The following is an 18,837-nucleotide window of genomic DNA, read 5'->3' as shown; positions in this document are numbered from 1 at the left end:
TAGCAACTAAACAATAGCAAATAAAAGTATTAATAGGGAACATAATATCCAATAAACATTATAAGAGAATTGTATTTGAATACAATTTAACACAAAAATTTGACTATTTCCAAAATTATTTTTCCAAATTTGAATCTCTATGCTACCCCACTAACTTAGTTTTTTGAGGCCTCATTCTATAAAGCCAAAAGCAGTTACAGGCATTAAAAGATCTAGTTGAAGGCAAAAAAAAAAATAAAAAAGATCTAATTTAAAGAAACAGGGGTTTGAGAACTGAGTAAAACGGGAGATTTTATATATCTTTGGATTTTTCTCCAAATTTATTTAACAAAATGAACATATCAATTAAAGCAAATAGGAAAGACAAATTTATAAAAAATAACTGCAAAAGAGTTTTATATGGAGATTTATGTTAGGATTCATTACATGTGTGACATTCTTTGGGGAATTATCTGCTAGCTTTTTGTTTCTTATCTGGGCTTCCTAAATTATATTTTGACCTATTTTATCTTCTGATAGTTAACATAAGTAGTTGGTGACCAAATTAAGGCTGGGAAAGAAATTTTAGTGTTTAATATGGTTTTTCAGCAATAGGCAAAAGTATGTTTCAGCACAGAATTTTTAGAGTTAATATTTTCTTAATCAACCAAATACTAATTATAATATAAATATGTATAATATAGCTAGATCTGCTAAAGTAAACAAAAACAATTGGGCAGCTAATTTATATAAACTCCTGTATCTCTCGATCTATGTACACATACACACAAACATCAGAGATATTCATGGGTTTGGCATGAAGATCAAATGAGAACATGGATACATGACCTTAATCCCAGCACTCAGAAGTGGAGTTTTAAGCCTATGAGTGGAATTTTTCATCCTTTCCTCTGTCACCTTAAAAGTTCTTTATTATCCTGTTACAAAATTCCATCTTCTATTTCTCACTGTTGTTCACTTGGTGTAAAGTCAGACATATGCCTAAAATTTTAAATGATATTTTAAAATTGAGCCTTGGCACTTTTGGAGTTGTCTAATCAGCACCGGGGCTTCAGATGGCTCAGTGGTAAAGAATCCGCCTGCCAATGCAGGAGACACAGGAGATGTGGGTTGGATCCCTGGGTCAGGAAGATTCCCTGGAGAAGGAAATGGCGACTTGCTCCTATATTCTTGCCTGGAAAATTTCATGGACAGAGGAACCTGATGGGCTACAGTCCACGGAGTTGCAAACAGACATGACTGAGCACGCACACCTTGTCAGCACTGAAGATTTTAAACAAAAGAGGAATATGGCCCACGTAGCTGTATTATAGCAACTTTTACAGTGCTGTGCATTTCTTTCTTAGTGACCTTGTGTGCTCAGTCACTCAGTCGTGTCTGACACTTTGTGACCCCATGGACTGTAGCCCGCCAGGCTCCTCTGTCCATGGGATTCTCCAGGCAAGAAGACTGGAGTGGATTGCCATGCCCTCTTGCAGGGGATCTTCCTCAACCCAGGGATGGAACCCAGGTCTCCTGCATTGCAGGCAGATTCTTTATCAACTGAGCCACCTAGGAAACCCTTAGTGAATCCTTTATCCTCCAACAAAATGTTCATGTATTTTATTGTTTGTATTGTAGTAAAAGAATAATGACAATGGTTTTTATGGAATCCAAGGAAAGGACAGTAACACAGTCATCTTGAATTATTCATTAATCGTACCTAAACTGTCCAGAGCAAAATTATATAACCTCTAAATCATACACATGAGAGATGGTTTGCTAGAAAATTTATTGGGCTGAAATTGGCAAATAATGACATGAGTAGGAAAATGGAAAACAAGTTAAGTACCATTCTCATTAAGCATTCATTTGAAATTGTTATACTTATTCTATTTAGCTTATGGCTATATACCCAAATAGTCAAAATGCTAATGTACTTTTTCAAAAAAGAAATAAAAATAAAAGCTAGTTCTCAGCACCTTTAGGCAACTGTAAGTTGTATCTCACTCATTCGATTATACAGAAAAGGTTTTTATGTGTTGTAATAAACATAATTTTTAAACCTTAGTAATTTAAAATACTTGCTTCCAGCAGCAAAGCAGAAAAGGATGGAGAGGTGTAGGATTCCATATGAAGGGACTAAAGCATCTCAAACCATGTACTACTGTTCCAGAGCAAATTAAGTTTCCTTTAACAGTTGCAGAGTTATGTTGGAAACCCCTTAAGTAGCATTATCTGTTCTGCCTAAGAGGTGAAAGTGGTAAATACTTTAAAAAAAAACTCTGATAACTAGTTACCACTCCTATCCCCACCAAATACATTTTGGGTTTTAGTAAAGCTGGACTATAAATTCCATGAGGTAGTGTCTCTGTCCAGTTCACTTTTCACTACTGAAGTCTAGCATGTTGTAAGGGGGAGGAGAGGGACAAGTAACTTTATTGAATGGGGACATTAATGAATTTCTGATTGATCTCATAGTGCAGTAAACTCATAAAGACTTGACAATAATATTGTGGAACATTCTTTTGCTATTTTATTTTCATAAACTGTTTTTAATCTTGAATTAATTTGAACATATTTCATATCCAAAAAGTTATTATAAAACATTATTTTCAAATTATTTGTTAAAAAAAGTGCTAAAATAAAAGCATTCCCTATTTCAGTACTTCTCAAACTTCTAAACACATGAAGATAATCTTAAAAGCTTAATAAAATGCAGATTTCTGGATTCTAACCCAGGAATCTTGGAGAAGGCAATGGCACCCCACTCCAGTACTCTTGCCTGGAAACTCCCATGGACAGAGGAGCTTGGGCTGCAGTCCATGGGGTCGCTGCCAGTTGGACACGACTGAGCGACTTCACTTTCACTTTTCACTTTCATGCATTGGAGAAGGAAAGGGCAACCCACTCCAGTGTTCTTGCCTGGAGAATCCCAGGGACAGCGGAGCCTGGTGGGCTGCCATCTATGGGGTCGCACAGAGTTGGGCACGACCGAAGCGACCTAGCAGCAGCAGCAGCAGCAGCCCAGGAATCTAACCAGAGATTCTGAACTATAGTGCTGAAGCAGGCCAAAGCATCCTAGATGATTCTGCTGTAGGTGACATTATGCCACACTCTAAGAATCACTGTCTTATTCCTTGATTTCAAATAGCTCAACACAAGTTTTCACTTACTTAGAGGCATGCTTTTCTCTGAGAATATGAAACCTTTGATATCCACTATATAACAAAATTCTTGGTATACAGTAGGCATTCAGCTATTTATTTTATAAGCCACATAAATAATAGGTACTGTGAATTCTAAAATCAAAAATATTCTAGAAAACAAAAAGAAATATATAGGATCACAGAATCCACCCCACTGGGTTGACCCCAAAGTACTTCATCATGCCTGGAGTAATCTGGGTAAGAAATTATACAACACAGATGGTAGCCTTTAGAAGTTTTCATGTTTTGTCTTTATCAATTTTATTTTCCTTAGTTTTTCTAATAAAAGTCCCCCTTCAGCTTGAGTTGGGAGAACCAGTTAATCAGATTGCCACCTAAGGTAATCAGCTTCAACCTAGGGAAGTTAAGGTGTTGAGGAGGCAAGTGATTATAGAGGATGCTGCTGCTGCTGCTGCTAAGTCACTTCAGTCGTGTCCGACTCTGTGTGACCCCAGAGACGGCAGCCCACCAGGCTCCCCCGTCCTGAGGATAGATATGTCTTAAGAATCAGACTGCCATGGGACTATACAATTCAGCTATTGTGGAGAACAGTTTGGTGGTATCTCAAAAAGTAAAATATAGAATTATCATATGACTCAGCAATTATGATCCTCACTTTATATCCAAAAGAACTGAAAACAGGTTTTTAGAGAAATATTTGTACACACTTGTTGATAGCAGCAGCATTCACAGTAGCCAAAAGGCAGAAACCACCCAGGTGTTCATTAGTAGATGAACAGGTAAACCAATTGCAGTTCATATATACAACGGAACATTATACAGCCATAACAAGGAATGAAGTGCTGATACATGCTACAATATGGATGAATCCTGAAAACATTAATACTAAGTGAAAGAAGCCAGGCATAAAAGGTCACATACTATATGATTCCATTTACATGAAGCACCCAGAACAGGTAAATCTATGGTGACGGAAAGTGGACTGGCGCTGCAGAGGGAGGTAGGGAGAAATTATTAGAACTCCTTAATGGGCGTGGGTTTTCCTTTTGGGGTGATGAAAGTGTTTTGTACCAGATAGAGGTGGTGGTTGAACAGCACTGTGAATGTACTAATGCCATTGAATTATTTTAACATGGTAGTTTTATGTATGTGAATTTCACCTCAAAAACCAAAAGACTGTGCAATTGTGAGTACTGTTGTCTTCATGGATTTTTTCCTAAATTTTATTGAAAGAGCATTACATGAATTACTCTACCCAAAATATTTCCAACAGATGTCCCATATCCTTTACACTGACTTTAAGAAAACTGTCCAGAAACGGATTAAGTAAACACATCAGGAACTGTTGGGATGCAGTGACAGTCGATATTCAAAAATTCCTATGGTATTTGGAACTTGCCTTAGACCTTATCTTCTATCATCCTCCCTTCTATTCACCCAGCTGTGGATTTACTCATCTGTGTGCTGTTCCTGGAGCATACCAAGTGTATTCTCACTTCAAGGTCCTTAGTCTTGCTATTTCTTCTTCAAAGATATACTTTGCTCAGATATTCATGTGGTTTACTTCCTCACCTCTACTAGATCTCTGCTTAAATATCATCCCCTCGGTGAGACCTTCCCTATCCCCTTTTTCACTGAAGAGTTGATTTACAATGTTATATTAGTTTCAGATGTACAACACAGTAATTTGATATTTTTATAGCTTATACTCCATTTAAAGTTATGATAAAATATTAGCTATATTCCCTGTGCTGTACATTACATACTTATATATATACCTCTTAATTCCCTTCCCTTTTCTTGACCTTTCCTCCACCCCTCTCCCCTTTGGTAACCACTAGTATGTTTTCTGTATCTATAAGTTTGTTTCTGTTTTGTTATACTCATTTGTTTTATTTTTAAGATTCCACATATAAGTGAAAACATACAGTATTTGTCCTCCTCTGTCTGAGCTACTTCACTAAACCCAATACCCTCCAAGTTCATAGAAGTTGCTGAAAATGGCAAGATTTCACTCTTTATTTATGGCTGAGTAGTAGTCCATTGTGAGGTGGCAAGAATACAGAACTGTACAAAAAAGATCTTCATGACCCAGATAATCATGATGGTGTGATGACTCTCCGAGAGCCAGACATCCTGGAATGTGAAGTCAAGTGGGCCTTAGAAAGCATCACTACGAACAAAGCTAGTGGAGGTGATGGAATTCCAGTTGAGCTATTTCAAATCCTGAAAGATGATGCTGTGAAAGTGCTGCACTCAATATGCCAGCAAATTTAGAAAACTCAGCAGGCAGGACTGGAAAAGGTCAGTTTTCATTCCAATCCCAAAGAAGGGCAATGCCAAAGAATGCTCAAACTACCACACAATTGCATTCATCTCACACACTAGTAAGGTAATGCTCAAAATTCTCCAAGCCAGGTTTCATTAATATGTGAACCGTGAACTTCCAGATGTTCAAGCTGGTTTTAGAAAAGGTAGAGGAACCAGAGATCAAATTGCCAACATCCGCTGATCATGGAAAAAGCAAGAGAGTTCCAGAAAAACATCTATTTCTGCTTTATTGATTATGCCAAAGCCTTTGACTGTGTGGATCACAATAAACTGTGGAAAATTCTGAAAGAGATGGGAATACCAGACCACCTGACCTGCCTCTTGAGAAATCTATATGCAGGTCAGGAAGCAACAGTTAGAACTGGACATGGAACAACAGACTGGTTCCAAATAGGAAAAGGAGTATGTCAAGGCTGTATATTGTCACCCTGTTTATTTAACTTATATGCAGAGTACATCATGAGCAACTCTGGGCTGGAAGAAACACAAGCTGGAATCAAGATTGCCAGGAGAAATATCATTAGCCTCAGGTATGTAGATGATACCACCCTTATGGCAGAAAGTGAAGAGGAACTAAAAAGCCTCTTGATGAAAGTGAAAGAGGAGAGTGAAATGTTGGCTTAAAGCTCAACATTCAGAAAACTAAGATCATGGCATCTGGTCCCATCACTTCATGGGAAATAGATGGGAAACAGTGGAAACAGTGTCAGACTATTTTTTTGGGCTCCAAAATCACTGCAGATGGTGATTGCAGCCGTGAAATTAACAGACGCTTACTCCTTTGAAGGAAAGTTATGACCAACCTAGATAGCATATTCAAAAGCAGAGACATTACTTTGCAAACAAAGGTCCGTCTAGTCAAGGCTATGGTTTTTCCAGTGGTCATGTATGGATGTGAGAGTTGGACTGTGAAGAAGCCTGAGCACCAAAGAATTGATGCTTTTGAACTGTGGTGTTGGAGAAGACTCTTGAGAGTCCCTTGGACTGTAAGGAGATCCAACCAGTCCATTCTGAAGGAGATCAGTCCTGGGTGTTCTTTGGAAGGACTGATGCTGAAGCTGAAACTCCAGTACTTTGGCCACTTCATGCGAAGAGCTGACTCATTGGAAAAGACCCTGATGCTGGGAGAGATTGGGGGCAGGAGAAAAAGGGGATGACAGAGGATGAGATGTCTGGATGGCATCACTGACTTGATGGACGTGAGTTTGAGTGAACTCTGGGAGTTGGTGATGGACAGGGAGGCCTGGCATGCTGCAATTCATGGGGTAGCAAAGAGTTGGACACGACTGAGCAACTGAACTGTACTGAAGTAGAGCTCAGATAACCTGTGGGTGCTTCAGGTAACAAGGTCCAGTGTGCCCCAGCACAGAAACTCGGAGTGTGGCTTTAGATCAGACCATGGAACCTGTCTGGTGGCTTTGGATTGAAATACTCTATAAATTTTCTTTTTCTTTTTTTAAATGAAAGCTAGGGTAAAAGACACAAGTGTATACTTTGCTTAGCAACTTAGTCGACTAGAGACTAACTGTAAATGTATAAATAAGAAAGATGAAGTCAAAACAATAGGAAGCATGAATAATATTGAACTTATTAAAAAAAGTTTCATGCTCTCACTTAGAATCACTTTTACATTATAGGTTCTGATAAGTGTTATGAAATGAATTCCAAGAATATGGCAGATTAGATAAATTTGAAGTTATGGAAACTAACTACAGGAAAAAGTGCTGAAGAACTTAATGGAAGAGTTAGATAGAAAAAGCATAAATTACTACAAAAAATAAATACACATATATATTATGGTGGAGGCAAATGACCTGAGACATCACCATAGCTTCTAAGGCTTCCCTACATTATAACCCAATCTGCTGCTGCTGCTAAGTCACTTCAGTCGTGTCCGACTCTGTGTGACCCCATAGACGGCAGCCCACCAGGCTCCCCCGTCCCTGGGATTCTCCAGGCAAGAACACTGGAGTGGGTTGCCATTTCCTTCTCCAATGCATGAAAGTGAAAACTGAAAGTGAAGTTGCTCAGTTGTGCCCAACTCTTAGCGACCCCATGGACTGCAGCCTACCAGGCTCCTCTGTCCATGGGGTTTTCCAGGCAAGAGTACTGGAGTGGGGTGCCATTGCCTTCTCCATAACCCAATCAGTAGTCCATAAAAATGAATATGATAAGGTTGACAAAGTTGTCCCATTGATTCCATAACTCAACTTATTAATTCAACATACATTGACTGAGTGCCTACTATATTTTATGTCCTATGGTAGTTGCTGGGATAATCAAATTAGACTTACCAGTCAGTCATAGAAGTTTTAAGGAGAAAATGAGATAATATCTGAGAAAATTCTCTTTAAAGTCCTAAGCAATGTATAAAAATATTAATATTGTCTAAAATAAGTTTTCTGGGAAAGGATTTATATTTTTAAAGTCAAATGACATTCTTGAACGACTTACAGATGAGTCAAGCAATTTCAGGCATCAACTCATTTTTCTCAGCTCTAGCCCACAGGCTCTCTTATTGTCAGGGAAAAACTCTAAGCTTCTTCCGGCATCTGGGCCTTTGTTCTTGCTGTTCTCTTTTCCCCATACAGGCACATTTTTGATTTACATTTCTTTTATGTCTCTGCTCGAATATTACCTTATTGAAGAAGCGTTCCCTGGCCCTCCTTTTAAACTTTGCAACAACACAGCCGCACCCTGAGGCCCATACTTTGCTATCCCCTCTCCCCTCCACTATTCTCTGCAGCACTGTCATGCCTAATGTGTTGTGCCATATGTTTGTTTATCGTTGTCTACTCCCACTGATGGAGAAGGAAGTGGCAACCCACTCCAGTGTTCTTGCCTGGAGAATCCCAGGGACGGGGGAGCCTGGTGGGCTGCAGTCTATGGGGTCGCACAGAGTCGGACACGACTGAAGTGACTTAGCAGCACTCCCACTGAACGTAAGGAACATGAGAGCAAGGACTCGGCCTGTATGAAGACTGCCCACTGCCTGATATGTAGTAGCTACTCATAAATATTTGTTGAATAAATAAATGAATGAATGGATGCTCCTGAATTGAAATTTAGGGTAGTTTGAGCTGAAGCAGAAGTGCAATTCTTTAGCCAAAGTTGGAACTGAAATTGAGAAAAAATTATTTGGACCAGTCCAGCTTCTTTGAAACAGCAGTAAAAGCAAAAAGAAGAATAGAAGCTCTAAAGATGGAGAGAAAAGGCCAGTTGTCTTGACGAGACCAGAAATAGAAATGGTCTAACATCTGACAAAGACTTCAAGCCAAGTCAAGCTACCAGGATGACTTCCTCTGACTTTCTGACAATATTTTAATTGTGAGGCTATTCAGAAAAATAATAGTGTGGTTTCTGGAGGGAAGGTTCCTGGGCTTGAATCCCAACTCCAAGTACACTAAGTAATTTTTCACACTGGCAAGTGTCTTTACTTAACCCTCAATTTTCTTATTTCAAAAACACTGTGTTTCAATACCTATTTCATAGGGTTGTAAGTTTTGGATGATGTAATCTGTGTAAAGAGCACTGTCCGAAACATAAAAATCATGATAGAATTTTAATACTTTAACCTAAATCTAAAAAAAAAAGACTTAAAATGATCACAAGAATGTTTAACACTGGGGCTTCCCAGGTGGCGCCAGTGGTAAAGAACCTGCCTGCCTATGCTGGAGAAGTAAGAGACATGAGTTTGATCCCTGGCTTGGGAAGATCCTCTGGAGGAGGAAATGGCAACCCACATAAAGTGGTTTAAAAGGGAAAAAATGATAGATATAAAATGGAATAAATTATTATAAAAATTAAAAAATGCACATTACTTTGGGCGCTAGTATTAGCTCTGTGTGGACTGTGCAGCAGTGGCCAGAGCGGGGGAAGCATATTACTACAGCTGGAAAGGGGAAAGATTCAGAGAGTCTTTCATGGAGGGGGTTCTGCATTCCTTCAGAGAGCAGGGAAGAGCAGGAAATATTTGGCACTCAAAACTTGACTAGAGAATCCTCTGCCTGTGGCTGAACTAAGAATGCATCATAAATAATGAGAATCACACAGGAGAATCACAGAATCTGAAGCTGGAAAAGTTTTAAGAATTGGCCAAGCCTGGTATTTTTCAAACTGTTGCACTGAGGTCACTATCTTCGATCACAAGGATAAGCATATTACTGCTGAGCCCTCATACCCCCAGGACTTTGCTCTATAGACTGACATGAGTCCTACCAAAAAAAAAAAAAAAAAAGGAATCATTTAAATTATTCATGTTAATTTATAAAACCAAACCAAGAAAAATTAATTTTTAAATTAAATTTGAAAAACATTATTCGTATACATTATTTTAATCTTTCATAGCTGATTCAGTCAGACCATTTCATAAAACTCTTCAACTTCATAAAACTCTGGAATTTTGGCCCGGAATTATTTTATACTAAAGAAGCCTCTTTAAATACTGGAACTAGTTTATAAGACATCTGAAAATTACTTATTTCTGATTAATTTACCTAAAGAAGTATTTCCTTCCTTCCTTGATTTTTTTCCTTTTTGAGTGAATAAAGTTATGAAAGGTTACAAGTTTCAAATAAATAGTAAGATAAAAATCAGAAACAGTAAGGGCAGATTTCAACATATGATTTTGGATTGTTTATTTGTTAATGAAAAAAATAGTGGTTTGTTACTTTTGCTCTCCCAGCCTTGCATGATTTCAAGCTTATCTTGTAAACAGGAAGTTCATTTATTCATCTGTTTGAATTAATTAAAAGCCAAAGAACCCACAGTCAATTAATGAAAAGTTAAATGGCCCACAGCTACTGACTTTATATTCAACCCAAGGGGTCTAATAAGATGGGGCAATCCATTCCATTTTAGAATGAGCCTTTCAGTTGCTTGTAAATGTCTCAAAAAATGTCTTAAAGCAGAAGTAAACTTCAAATCAGATTTGCTCTCAAAGTTTAACATACTCTTTAAAATATTCCCCTTTCACTTTTTGTGAAATGTGGTATCAAATGCAGAAATGCTCAATGCCCCACCGAGTCCTGCCACAGCAGGGCTGTGCTGGGTATGAGGGTGGAGGTGGACATAGTTTAGGTGGCTTCTAATTCCTAATGGAAAAATAAAGGGTCCCATGAGACGATGCCATGAGGATCAGGCATCCCTTTGCCATGAATGCTCCATAGGCTGGAAGTATACAGTTGCTCTACTCGTTTGTATGAGTAGCAGGTGGTCTCTCCCATTGGTGCTCTAAACCTTTAACCCTTTGTGCCTTTTCCTCTAGGCACAGTCTTTCAACTATCAGAAGGGTGACATTTATCTCCATGATGGAGTTGGCTTGACATGTGCCTTCTTTGACTAGGTTTTCTTTCCTGGTTATCATTCTGCATCTACCCTTGTTTGCAAAGTTCATGTCTTACTCTTCATAGCTCAGGGTCAACAATGGGGGTCCTAGTTACAAGAAGCCCTTCTTATTCTTACATATATAATTTTTAATAAAAGGCTCTGTCATGGGCCTCTCCTGTGGAAAGAAACTGGGAACACATACCAGATGCTGATGTGTGACTTACATGGGGGATTCTCATACACAAAGGCAAAGGACAGAACACAGACTTCAGTGCTTTAGTCTTTGAAATGATTAAACAGAAAGTCACATTTGTTTGACATTATGACTTCAGACCATTCTTCTAATAATAAATCCTAGGCTTGATTTAAATTTTGAGTTATAATTGGTAGATTGACTCTAAAGTTGGGAAAGATGCCATTATTTTCTTCTTTTTTCAGCTTTACTGAGGTTATTTATTCTATTTAGGTCATCAAATAGTTTTTTGCTCTTGGTGACCAATTTCAGATGTAAATAAATAAGCTAGATGGGAATCCTCTTACTACCTCAGAAGGAGTCCAGGACAACATCTCTTCAGTTCCCTAGTAGAAAATTTTTTCTTTATAAATATAATTTCACATAAAACTAAAATGAAAGTCTAGTCAATGATAGAATTGTCTAGAATACAAAGGCTCTATATTACTGTCTGCAGTGATTTAAAAAAATCATATATATATATATATATATATATATATATATCCCATTACTAAGGAAGAGAGAATTTACGAATCAAATTATTTAACTTGTTTCTGCAAGATTGATTAAAAATTTTCAAAAAGCTTTGAAACATGTTCTTTTTCCACAGAGCCTTCCAATATCATAAATTCCAAATAGGAGTTAAACTTGTCATTCCCTGAACCTATGAAAATCAATTTCCTTAGATGAAGAGATCAGTTGTGACCTATACCTGTTTTTGTTTGTCTTATGTAAAAATCTCATAATAACATCATTAACTATCAGACGGTCAGCAACAGTCTGAACATGGAGGCTGTGAGTTCATATGTGAACTCAACTGAGGCACAGCTGATGTGGCAAGGAAGCTCCTAACCACTTTGTTCTTTATCTCTCTGTTTGAAAATACAGATGAAAATATGCACAGCCTTCAGAGTGGGTTTTAGAAAGGCCCTCTTTGCAAACACAAGGAGAATCTTTGTGTTAGTTTCCATGTAAACATTTCAGAGATTAATGAAGTTACACAAAACTGACAAACACTAAATTACAATTTCTTTGTTAGTTTGTTACTACAGATCATGTAAAACCAGCATTCTAAGAAACACTGTAAAATGCTAATGGGACTGAGAGGAGCAGAGTGCTTCTTTAGGTCCTGTGAGCAGCGCCCTGGCCATGCCCCAACCCGAGTCAGCTGAGCACAGCAGTGGCCACCCAGTCGTTCAGATAATTTTGAGTTTCATATTTATTTGTACTCTGTGAATGTTAGTTTGCTTGCCATTCACAGTTAGATGCCCTAGGAACAACCTAGGGAATAAAACATTTTATTTTGACCATGGTTTTAGTCACTGCAGATAACCCTAAAAATCTGCTTTCATCAAATTCTGAATAGTATGATTTTGATAAGGAATGGTTTAAAACACTATTTCTAGTTCTCCCATTGCTATTATTTTTATTCTCAATATTAAAAAAAAAAAAAAAAAAACTTAGCACTGGACCTCACCTAGATGACTCTCATTTCTGCAATTTGACTGGTACTTTCACAGAAAGTCCAAGTGGTGACTAAGGTTTTATTATAGACAGTTCCACTTACTTTCAACTTCACTGTAAACAAGGATGGGAATTGAAACCAAAGAAAGAAAATAATGCAACATTCAAACTCTCCTCTACTATCCCTAGTATGGTGAGTTTCCTTATGTCTCACAACATCCCGCAGGTTGTACCTGGGGACACCCATCCGAGTTGAGAATGGTGAAGGTCAGTCTCCCTTGTGCTAAAATCTAACCTTCTAAATCCTCCCACACTAGTATTTTTGTATTGGTATGAAAAGACAATATGTTTTGTTAGTATGTTTACTTATTCATCTACACTGTCCCTACATTCATATTCTCTCTATATACGTATATCTGTATACATATATATGTTGTTGTTCAGTTGCTGTGTTGTGTCCCACTCTTTTTATGACCCCATGGACTGTAGCCTGCCAGGATCCTCTGTCTATGGGGATCTTCAGGCAAGAATACTGGAGTGAGTTGCCATTTCCTCCTCCAGGAGATCTTCCTGACCCAGGGATTGAACCCGCATCTCCTGCATTGGCAGGTGGGCTTTTTACCACTGAGCCACCAGGAAAGCCCTATATATATATATACACACACATACATACACACACACACACATATGTATATTACATATATAATATAAATGTAGTCTTTCTTGAATATGAATCACAAAAAAATTATTTAAAATGGAAGAAGTTGAGACCAAACCGTTGAACGCATAGCATTTATAAGTTCACTCTTTATATTACAGAGAACAGATTAAGGCTGGATATCCTGAGAGTTATGGTCTTAAAAGTGCTCTATTGTGACTTTCCACAAGCAAGAGTGGCTTTCACATTGATACAAAACGTGATTTTCTGTCCTCAGGCCAAGCTGGTAGGCAGATTGCTTTTATGAAATTCCTGTGAAGCTGGCAGGAGGTGACTCATATACATAAATGCCTCTTTCAATCAGGAAGAAGGTGTCAGAGGGCAGGTGGGTGGTGTCTGAGTGACTAAGTTTTAAGATGTTAGGGGTACTGAAAAAATTCTCCTAAAATCAAAGTTTCTATGGAGAGGTACACGTGAGGCTCTGGATCACATTGATGAATCAAAGGAAAATGTTACAAGACTTTTTATTACATTGTTTGAATCTCAGTCTTTACTTCATAACTCAATGCAAAGAGAAACTCATATATAATCTTAAACTACTCATAAATTAAAAGCAGCCCAGATTTTAAACAAGCTCTAGGAATGAGCCTTGATTCCAAGACACTGAAATTAAAATACTAAGTACATTGTATGAAAGGGACAGAGAAGTTATGAGTATGTAAAAGGTGTCCGAAAGTCACAGAAATGTTTAGCAGTAGCCACAGACTACATTAGAGGAAGAGTACATTCCTGAGAAAATAAGTGACTACTCATGGTAAAGCGTCTGCTTGCAATGTGGGAGACCTGGGTTCAACCCCTGGGTCAGGAAGATCTCCTGGAGAAGGCACTGGCAACCCACTCCAGTACTCTCGCCTGGAAAATCCCATGGACGGAACAGCCTGGTAGGCTACAGTCCATGGAGTTGCAGAGTCAGACATGACTGAGCGACTTCACTTTCTTTTCACTCACTGTTTCATTCAAGTAAAATAAAACTTTCTTACAAATGGCAGTGGTATGGAACAGAAAAAAATCTTTATTGAAATCCTTAAGAGGATTTCAGATAAACACGAAGTAACAAAACGGCCACGTATCTAGGTGGTAGTCCATAATAGCTGACGTTCTCAGTAGATGCTGGGTGGAACAGATAAAAGCCAATACGGTAATTGAATTCCTAGGGAAAGCTGAACAGGCTAACAGAGTGAAATTCTTCATTTCATGGCTTTGTGTTCTGGTTTTCTCACAAGACCATGTTATATAGCTACTGTTTATTCCCTCTAAAAAATTTAAAGGAGGCAGAACAACAACAACAACAAGAGTAGATCATGTATGAAGTTGTTTTAATGGTAACCAAGAGTGACCACTGTGAGCGAGGGAGGGTGGGGTCTGGATTCAACAACGTTAGCAATGAAAGGCTGCAAAGTTTTTTTCATTCACTTATTCTGTGTGTTATGTTGGTTGGCTGGCTTTCCCTATAGTATCAATTTATTATTTTCAGGGACTATATGATTACTTTCAATTATTGTACCAGAATAGTTTCTATTAGTACTTTTCCCGGTTCATATATGTTTAAGATTATATATGAATTCTAAATATCTTCAGGCAGTTCTGGGACATTTGCCTGAATCCTTCTATCAGACATTTAACATTTTTTATTTTGGAGTTTTCTTGAAGTGGTGAATTTCTGAGAGAGCTGGAAGCATTATTTCAGAAAACTTCTGATTTGGTTCACTACTGTCAATAAAGATTTCAGGAAACACAGGATCTTAATTCTGCAGCAAATCTATAGCAAACCTTACTCCAGCGTTAGGAAGCAATCATTATTTTCTACAGCCTGATTTTTTTCTGAGGTTCTTTAAAGAGTGTATAATCGATTTTCTGAGCAGAGTTGCTAAGAAAGAAAATTCCTTTGGAACTGTTAAAAAGGCATGCTTTTACCTTTGTTTGTTTTAGTGTAGCATTAGGAATCTATCTTCCAAAGTTAAAAGGAGTTTGTAGGATTTACCTGAATGAGGGTTTTTTAATTATTGCAGGCTTATTATAATTTACTTTTATAATTTCTGTTTAATGGCTCTCAAAAAAGCCAACGTGCTACAGAAGTGGTCATGCTTGCATTTCTCAAAGATGTCACTCTGTCATTAAGGTTCCTGAGAGAGATTTGAAAGCCACCAAAACCAGGAATCATATATTCAAAATGACTGAGAAAAACATGTTTATTGGACCTACGCATCTGGCAATAGGCTGTGGTACAAAAAGTGGCATTTAGGCCACAAGTATAGCTCAAACCTAGCAGGATGTATATACTATTGTTCTAAAGATGGGCTTCCCTTGTAGCTCAGTTGGTAAAGAATCTACCTGCAAGGCAGGAGACCCGAGTTTGATTCCTGGGTTGGGAAGATCCCCTGGAGAAGGCAATGCTAACCCACTCCATTATTCTTCCCTGGAGAACCCCATGGACAAAGGAGCCTGGCAGGCTACAGTATATGGGGTCGCAAGAGTCGAACATGACTTAGTGACTAAACCACCAAAGACAGGGAGATCGTTGAAGAAAGTAAGATTGGATGGTTAAAAATTAAAAAGGCACAGTCATACTAGTCAGACAGGGTTTGACTTCTGCTCCTCCATTTATAAGCTGTATGACCTTGATAATAAGTGAGTCTCAGGCTACACTTTTGTAAAATGATACCTTTTTAAAAGGTGATTTAAATGACATCTTCTACGAAGAATGACTTAAATAATTCGTGGAAGCACTAGATCAAATAATAGACCTAAAACACATAATGCTGCTGCTAAGTCACTTCAGTCGTGCCCTACTCTTAGCGACCCCATGGACTGCAGCCTACCAGGCTCCTCTGTCCATGGGGTTTTCCAGGCAAGAGAACTGGACTGGGGTGCCACTGCCTTCTCTGAAAACACATAATAGGTCTCCAAAAATGTTACTTCCTTTTATCTCCACCTACTGGGGCTTCCGAGGTGGCACTAGTGGAAAAGAACCTGCCTGCCAATGCAGGAGACACAAGAGAATGGGTTCAATCCCTGGGCCAGGAAGATCCCCAGGAGGAGGGCATGGCAACCCACTCTAGTATTCCTGCCTGGAGAATCCCATGGACAGAGGAGCCTGGCAGGATACAGTCCATAGGATTGCAAAGAGTCGGACATGACTAAAGTGATTTAGCACACACGTGGATTCCTGATACATACACGCCACAACTAAGAGTTTGAATGTTGCAATGAAGACTTGACACTGTGTGCTAAATCACTTTAGCATGTATCATGAAGCTATTGCTTCAATAGCAATAAAAAGCAAAACAGCACTCCAAGGTACATTTGGCAATGGGCCCAGTGGTGTTGGTTTAGTGAATGAGGTGTTTTAAGTACTTCTCATTAAGCTGCACTTGCAGCCAGTTCTAATGAAAGCTAATATTTATTGAACAATGGGTACTTAATGTTTACTAGGCTCTGTGCTAAAGATGGACAATCTCATTTCACTTATTCAGCAACTTGTTGGATTATCTTAATCTGTTCAACAAATAGATATTATTATTTAATGCATTATACATATAAGGAAACTGAAGCACACAGAGGTTAAGCAAATTAAGCAGAAATTAAAAACTGCAATTTTAACTCAGTTAAAAAAAAAGATGCATGAGGTATTCCTTTGCAAGAGTTGACTTATGTGATTTTGGGATTCAGTTCAGATCAGTCACTCAGTTGTGTCCAACTCTTTGCGACCCCATGAACTGCAGCATGCCAGGCCTCCCTGTCCATCACCAGCTCCCAGAGTATACCCAAACTCATGTCCATTGAGTTGGTGATGCCATCACATCTCATCCTCTGTTGTCCCCTTCTCCTCCAGCCCTCAATCTTTCCCAGCATCAGGGTCTTTTCAAATGAATCAGTTCTTCCCATCAGGTGGCCAAATTATTGGAGTTTCAGCTTCACCATCAGCCCTTCCAATGAACACCCAGGACTCATCTCCTGTAGAATGGACTGGCTGGATCTCCTTGCAGTCCAAGGGACTCTCAAGAGTCTTCTCCAACACCACAGTTCAAAAGCATCATATCTTCGGTGCTCAGCTTTCTTTATAGTCCAACTCTCACATCCATACATGACTATTGGAAAAACCACAGCTTTGACTAGATTGACGTTTGTTAACAAAGAAATGTCTTTGCTTTTTACTATGCTGTCTAGGTTGGTCATAACTTTCTTTACAAGGAATAAGCATCTTTTAATTTCATGGCTGCAATCACCATCTGCAGTGATTTTGGAGCCCCCAAAATTAAAGTCAGCCACTGTTTCCACTGTTTCCCCATCTATTTGCCATGAAGTGATGGATCACAATAAACTGTGGAAAGTTCTTTTTTTTAAAATATATTTATTTATTTGGCAGTGTCAAGTCTTCATTGCAACATTCAAACTCTTAGTTGTGGCATGTGGGGTCTAGTTCCCGGACCAGGGGTTGAACCCAGGCCCCCGGCATTGGGAGCACGGCGTCTTAGCCACTGGACCACCAGGGAAGTCCTGAAACTGTGGAAAATTCTGAAAGAGATGGGAATACCAGACCACCTGACCTGCCTCTTGAGAAACCTGTATGTGCAGGTCAGGAAGCAACAGCTAGAACTGGACATGGAACAACAGACTGGTTCCAAATAGGATAAGGAGTACGTCAAGGCTGTATATTGTCACCCTGCTTATTTAACTTATATGCAGAATACATCATGAGAAACGCTGGGCTGGAAGAAGCACAAGCTGGAATCAAGAATGCTGGGAGAAATATCAATAACCTCAGATATGCAGATGACACCACCCTTATGGCAGAAAGTGAAGAGGAACTCAAAAGCCTCTTGATTAAAGTGAAAGAGGAGAGTGAAAAAGTTGGCTTAAAGCTCAACATTCAGAAAATGAAGATCATGGCATCTGGTCCCATCATTTCATGGGAAATAGATGGGGAAACAGTGGAAACAGTGTCAGACTTTATTTTTGGGGGGCTCCAAAACACTGCAGATGGTGATTGCAGCCATGAAATTAAAAGACACTTACTCCTTGGAAGGAAAGTTATGACCAACTTAGATAGCATATTCAAAAGCAGAGATATTACTTCGCCAAGAAAGGTCCGTCTAGTCAAGACTATGGGACCAGGACAAGGAATTCCCTGGTGGCTCAGTTGGTAAAGCATCTGCCTACAGTGTGGGAGACCTGGGTTCAATCCCTAGGTTAGGAAGATCCTCTGGAAAAGGAAATGGCAACCCATTCCAGTACTCTTGCCTGGAAAATCCATGGATGGAGGAACGTAGTAGACTACAGTCCATGGGGTCGCAAAGCATCGGACACGACTGAGCGACTTCACTTCACTTTACTTCAGTCAAGACTATGGTTTTTCCAGTAGTCATGTATGGATGTGAGAGTTGGACTGTATAATAAAGCTGAGCTGTAGAATAAAGCTGAGCACTGAAGAATTGATGCTTTTGAACTGTGGTGTAGGAGAAGACTCTTGAGAGTCCCTTGGACTGCAAGGAGATCCAACCAGTTCATTCTAAAGGAGATCAGTCCTGGGTGTTCTTTGGAAGGACTCATGCTATAGCTGAAACTCCAGTACTTTGGCCACCTCATGCGAAGAGTTGACTCATTGGAAAAGACTC

At 38.9% G+C, this 18,837-nt stretch overlaps 1 protein-coding gene across 1 annotated transcript in view; it reads right to left on the bottom strand.

Moving 5' to 3' along the window:
* Window positions 1-18,837, bottom strand: part of LOC147371202 (bifunctional heparan sulfate N-deacetylase/N-sulfotransferase 3) — a 176,133-nt gene that overhangs the window by 125,208 nt on the left and 32,088 nt on the right. The window lies entirely within an intron of this gene.

This window comes from Bos grunniens, chromosome 6 (genome assembly GCF_055505025.1).
Source record: "Bos grunniens cultivar Pamir isolate PY7600 chromosome 6, Bosgru_T2T1.0, whole genome shotgun sequence".
NCBI lineage: Eukaryota > Metazoa > Chordata > Mammalia > Artiodactyla > Bovidae > Bos > Bos grunniens.
Note: the sequence above shows the minus strand (reverse complement) of the source record. Positions and strands in the feature narration are given on the sequence as shown.